Source organism: Diceros bicornis, chromosome 24, assembly GCF_020826845.1.
Source record: "Diceros bicornis minor isolate mBicDic1 chromosome 24, mDicBic1.mat.cur, whole genome shotgun sequence".
NCBI classification, from domain to species: domain Eukaryota; kingdom Metazoa; phylum Chordata; class Mammalia; order Perissodactyla; family Rhinocerotidae; genus Diceros; species Diceros bicornis.
In genome coordinates, this window is record NC_080763.1 from 7405772 (window position 1) to 7412896 (window position 7125).

The window sequence follows — 7125 nt, forward strand, 5'->3', positions numbered from 1 at the left end:
AACAGATGTTTACTGCATGAATGAATCAGTGAATGAAGAAGTGAACCTAATTACAGCCAACTTCCCCAAAACTGTTTTACAATAAAGATGACACATGTCACGGTGGTGGTGGTCCTGGGGGCGCTGTGAGTCCCTCATTCAGCACCCAAGTCCCGACTGCTGTCCTCAGTTAACAGATACACGTATGTGGGTGCATACTTCGAGAGATTTTTCAAATTAATTTTTCAAACCCCTTCTGGAAAAAAAAAATTTCTGATACATTGACCAATTGTTTCTAATCCTTAAAAAAAAGAGACATCCTCATTCAAGAACAGTGGAATAAATAAACTATGATTCGTAAAATAGTTATAAATAATCTTTAAAGATATGGGAAAATAATACTATTATTAATAATATAGTAAGTTTCCAAAAAGTATACCAACTACATATACAGAATAAGCTAATCTCTCCCACATGAAAAGAAACGTATATATTTTATATTTACATAATGAAAAGATTGGAAGAACATGAATCAAAAAATATATTGTGATTATTTTTGAGGATTATCACGTGTAAAATACTTTTCTTCCTTATACTTTTCACTACTCCTCTTCAGAATGAGCATGTATTACTTTTGTTAAAACACTAAGAGTTATCAAAAACTCTTTATAATAAGATGAATTCCTTTATGTGTCGGCAGTTGTTCCAAAAATTGTTTTCAGACTAAAGGATAGGCATGAATATTTTTCATACAGCACATATGTATTTTACAATATTTTATACTGAAGATTTAATAATGCAATAACCTGTAATGCAGATGTTACCAGAAGACACTACAAAACTACAATCATCTTCAATCTGACTTCTCACATATCCTCATGTTCAGAGTTTTTCATATTTCTCAAGGGAAAACAATTTTATTAAGGAATATTTTATGAAATGGTTTGGAAATTAAACTAACGCACATATTATTATGCCAAGCATAAATAAAATGACATTTAAAAAAAAAAGACTAAATGATAGGCTAGAGGCAATTAACCAATGGTATAGTTACCTGAAGTGGATTAGGGGAGAGGCTAACTTGGGCAGAATGACCTCTTGAAAGAGTCAGGCCATAAGCAGCAGTTCAGATGGCTCCTCTGGGAAAGTCCCTCACCTGCACCACCTATCTCAACAGATCTAGGAAGTTGCTTTTCCTTTTGCTTAACAATAGGTCCAGTGATAAGCAAAACTGCCCTCCTCCAAAGCTCCCTGAAGTGCAAAAAGACTAAGATCAAAGGAACCATTAGCCACTCCCTGAACTTCAAAGGTTTCTCCTATGGGAACTCTGAGAAGCAGCCGGGAGTTTACAGATTACTTGGAGACTTCCATTACAGTGTATAAATCTACCATTACAAATATCTTGGTTACTGTATTCTTTTTATTTCCTTACTATGGCTACATTTTAAGTTTTACAGTTTTGTCATATTAAAATGAGTAACAAATCAAAATATATTGGGACTAGAGACTTACACACTCCAGATGAGCACTGCAGCCCTATTCTTAGCATTTTTGTGCTTTCTAAACCTAGCTTTTAAATGTCTTGATTGTTTCTATATTTTCTCATTCAGAAAAAAAAGCAATAAAACAGGCATTTTGTTTCACATCGTTTGTGTTTTAATGCAATATTCAAACAAACTCTACAAAATCACTGACCTCTCCCGGACTGGTTTCACAGACTCAGTCCCCACAATGATGAAAGTGTCTCTTCAGTAAGACATTTCATGCAGGCTGTGGTGACTTACCACCCAAACAATTCAATCGGCCATGTGTGTGTAGACTGTTGTGTTGTCATTAAACACATTGCCTCAAAGTGCTCATTTTAACAATAAAAAATGCATCTGTATGTGATTTTTTTTCCTTTTTATGAAATTCTTTATTAAAAAGTAAATTTTGTATTGAAATATAGCATATATACATAAATCATAAGTTTATGGCTCAATAAATTTTCACAAAGAATATACACTCATGTAATAACTAGCACTTAGATCAAAAAATAGGTCATAGAATATTTCTAGCACACCAGAACCCTCTCTTGGGCCCTCTTCCACTGTCCTGACTTCTAACCTGAGATACCAAATATACTAACTAACAGTGGCCAGATCATATATAAAAATAGAGCTCTGATCCACAACCTGCAGCAACCTGTCCACCAACCCCTTATCTCTAATAAACCACCCAGGAAGTCAGCCTGCTGTAAGCTGGACTTGTAGGAAGCCAGTCTGCTATCTCTAGTAACAATTCAGGAATCCAAACAATCACTTCTGTAACAATTGGCCCCAAATGGCCAGGACTTGATTAATAACTGACAGCTTCCCTAATTTTTGTCCCTGTCTCAACTTAGGACCAACTAGAGAAAGGCAAATATGCACCCCTAGCCAATCTTGTGAATATCTTAAGCAAAGAACCTTAAGCGAAAGATCCTAGAAGACACTACTAGACCCATAAGACCATAGAAGACACTTCTGTTATCGCTTCCAGTGATGAGAAGTCCTATATATATAAACTTGTTTAAAGGCATTTATGCCAAGAGAGACATCTACAGTCTAAAAAGGAGCAGAGCAAGGTCAATCTTTGATTTATGCATTTAGAATAATGTATTATGCACCTACCAGTAAAAAGAATAAGATATAATTCCCACCCTTAAAAGTCTTCTATTCTAGAAGAAGCCACAGACTAGCAAAGAAGTGCTGGGAACAAGTTCAGTCACAGAAATTCAGAGCACTCACACAGCAGGGAGATGTCAGGTTGCAAGTGGTGAGGAGGGCTGTGTGCGTGTGCGTGTGCATGTGTGTGTGTGTGTGTGTGTGTGTGACAGAGGCAGAGAGAGATTAGGAGTGGTGGAGGTGATGATTTCAAGGACCAGTAGCAGCATGAGCCCAGACACAGAGACCAGAAATCATCTTGCACATTTGGGGAACTACAAGTAGTAGTTCAGTTCAAAGTCCACTCATTCATAAATAGAATAATCGTTATTAATTGAATACTTTGAGTTGAAGTTGTGAACGGCAAAAAATAACTTGTGCTTCAAGGTAAGATTCTCAAGAGGGCCTTGTTTATGCAGTGAACATAGAATGTGGCCTTCCCCACATCCACTCCCCATTCTTCTTTCTAACAGAGACTCATTTTGTTTAGTAGACACCTCTTCTCCACACACCCATATACCTCCAAGGAAGCTCACCCATGCTTAGCCCCAGGTAGCCTAGAGGGTAAACCTAGCCTCCTTCCAGTGACTGACTCAGGAATAGCATGGACCAATTCTGATCAAGGAGACACCAAGAAAGGTTTGCTAGAGGCTTCTGGAAAAGGAACTCTTCATGAGTTACTGAAAGCGTCTCCCTTCCCCTCACTGCGCATGAATCAAGATACACAGAGCCCCAAATACTTATGGCAACCATATTACAACCGTGAGGAAACCCAGCTTTAGGATGGAGCTCTCTGAACGGCAGGAGAGGAAAAAACCTGGGTTCTCAATATCATTGAACCAACTAACCCTGAACTTCACCCTGTCTCTGATAGTCTTTTACATGATCTAATTCTCTTATTTTTTAAAAAGCTAGATTGAGTTGGTTTTTCTGTTATTTGTGGCCAAAGCACCCAATCAAGGTTTAGATTTGATTATTAGGCAATGGGGAGTCACTTCTTCAAGGTTTAAGCAGAAGACTGACATAATCAGTTTGCATTTTAGGAAGACAGCAGAGGCAGAAATACTGAGGATGGATGGTTGGGATGGGAGACTAGCTAACATTTACTGAGGGCTTACTATGTGCTTCGTATTAGTCTAAACATTTTACATGTATTAATTCATTTAACCCTTCCAAAATCTTACGAGGCATGTAATATTATCCATGTTCAATAAGAAGAATGTGAAGCTCAGAGACATTAAGTTGTCCAAGATCACGTACCTAGTAAGTGGCAGAGCGAGGATTTGAATTCCAATTTTATTATAGACATTCCTTCATCTGCCAGCCGTATATTTCAGGAGAGGCTCATCTCATTCTCAGCCTCAAATAGGCCTAAGTGATAGAAGAGTAAACCCAGCCCCTTTCCAGTGACTGACTCAGGAATAGGCTGGTGACCCAATTCCGCTGTGGCTGCTAACCACCAAGTCCTGCCGCGTACTTCATAGCGTTATTGTGAAAACTAAATGGGCTATTGCTTGTAACAAACTTAATATGTGGTAGGCCCACAATAATTGCTGGCTACTACTATTGTGATTATAGACTACTATGATCAAGAAAAACTGAGAAGGAATGTTCAGGGAAGGAAGGCAAAGGAGAGTGGTATGCCAGAAGCCAAGGGAAAAGTTTCTGGAACGGCACAGCAGGATCAAACGCCATGGAGGAATAAAGTGACATGAGTGTTGAAAAGAGCCTAACGGGGCTAACCTTTGGGACATAATGGGTGACTTTTGCCAAAGAGGTGTTAGTGGAAGGGCTGAGGTAGAAGCCAACCAACTAGCTGAAGAGCAAATTTGCACCTGAGTGGAGATAGTGGCTACCTATTTCAGATTAGGAGTTTCACTGTGATGGAAAGGAGAGGGAGAAAGGATGGTAGCAGAAGTCTCCAGACGGAACACATATAAACTTCGAGGCAGTAGCTAGCAAAGGTACTGCTGAAAATTCAGCAGAGAGAAATAATGGGTCAGGTCCTGAAGGAGACTAAAGGAGATGGAATCAAGCTCACGGGTGGAGGGAGGCATTAGTCTTGAAGAGTTGGGCCATATCCCACCCACTAAGATTGGGGGGAAGGAGGTAAGGGTAAGTTCAGATAAAGATGCATTTATAGGCATGGGGGGTGGAAGTGGAGGGAGTGCACCTAGGGATAGCTCATTTTTCTTAGTGAAATGGAGGCAGGGTCATCTGCTGAGAAGCACAGTGTGAAGCAAGTAGTGGTTAGGGATAGTCGCTGTTGGATGAAGCTAGCCTGGAAGACAGGTATAAACAATTTTAGAGTACTGACAGCTGAGGTCCTAGCTAAATTGGAGACCAAGAATTTTCAATGACTTTAATATGTAGGAATAAATGATTCTCCCCAGCACCTCTCACCAACCCAGGTGGAGATATGAGAATCAGCCTGTCCATGTCTTTGGGCAGGTTATGAAAGTTAGTATGAGATTGAAAGTAATGGAAATGGGGACTATTTGACCATAGCCCTCTCTGGTTCTTCATACTCCCTTGAGGCCTTAGTTCTACAAACAAAATCAGTGTGTACAATTGGGCATGCCAACCACTGTTCTCAAAGGGAAAGAAGGTTAAAGAACAGACTGTCACCCCCCAAATTCAAAGGGAAGATTCAAGTTGTTAATTAAGTGTTCCAGGATTACAGGTGGTAAAACAATATACTAATATTGATCCTTTGATTAAATTCTATAGCCCTCATATTTGATATATGCCCTTTTTTCATCCAGGATAAAACAATGTTAAGAACACTCACATTCAAGGCTTTATGTATAATAGGATTAGTAGGATTAAGAACCACATGGCATTGTAAAATAAAACTACACAAATATTTAAATTATTCAGTATGTGTGCCTATGGCACATAACATACCATCCTGCTGAGTCAAGAGAATTTAAAGCATCTCTCCATTATTAATGTCTTCATTCCCACAGCTACCTTTCAGGTGTGCACACCGCTACGTTTCCCTTCTACACTTAGCCAATAAGAGAAAAATGTCTAGCTGTTAGAATTAGGGAGGAACTTTTTTCCTTCTAAGCTAACTTCAGGAAGTTGCTTTAGGATGTTGTTTTGAAATTGCTGTTGGTTATTTTAACTGATTTGATGAGGACTTTTCAGCCTTCTAAAAAAATGAAGGTGTGTCCTTTTCGTTGTTCAAAAGAGAATAAAGCCAACAGTAAAAAAGTAACTATTGCATCATAGGACACTAAAAAGCAACGAAAATACCAATGAGCCAGATGGAAGAGGATCACTGGTCACACTCCCCTGCTCTGAGACCCTTCCTCCCTATGAGGTCATTGCTCAGGGAGACAGACTCTCATAACAGGCAAATGTGCCTAAAGTATTAGAGGGAACTAATCCTATTTCTATGCCTAAAATAATGCTACCAAATTATCAGCATATTACTCATAAACATGAGTAAAAAGAAAAGATTTCATAAGTATAAAGGCAGATTTCTTAGAGAAGTCATCTGACTTAGAAGGTCGTCATTGGGATTTTAATACTGGGATATAAAGTGGAGTCACTGGAGCTTAGACATCAGAAATCTTATCAGCTTATTAATTAGCAAGGAGGCCAGAATTTACTTTGTAATTATAAACATCCTAGACTGCTGAATGAGAGAATAGCATAACTCAGTCAAAAAACTTAAGTCCCCTTTTGTGTGTTAGATAGGTGAATACAAAGTGAATAAGACTCAGTCCCTGACTGAAAGAGCTCTTTACAACTCGCAACTTTCTGAAAATAACTTTGAGACAACATCAAGTCAGTACTGTCAAGCTCCTCAGTGTGAGAAAGCTCAATGCCAAGTTACAACATGGAAAGAACATGAAGACTCGCTGCCACTCATTCATTATGATGGAGTCACATCTTTTTTAGGAGACAGTTGTATTCCACAGTTAATGAGTGACAGACATTTTTTTCTAAGTAAAAATTACACTTAAACATGTCTTGCGGAATTGTGTGGGGCCATTTTGGCCAATTTATCCTGCATAACTTGAACAGATCATTGTTTCTTTGGCTGAACACCCAGGTTACACCCAGAAACTGTTGTTTGAAAAATATGTATTTTTGAAGAATGTACATACATTTGGAAATACGTTTTTGTTTGGTACTTTTTAAAAACCATAAATGGGATCACATTGTACTTATTATACATCTCATCTATTTTACCCCCTTAAGGGGTTTAGGAGGTCTTTCAATGTATGCACCTGTGGCAACTCATATTTACCAAAAATGGCCACAGCAATATTTCTGGTCCCACGTGCTTTTTGAGAACCTTGCCTTTCCTCATCAAGAGGTAGAGTCTATTTCCCTTCCCCTTGAACATAGATGAGACTTTGTAATGGCCTGAATAAATAGAATGCAGCAGAATTGGCAACATAGGACTGCTAAGGCTAGGTCATAAAAGGTAATATGCTTCTATCTG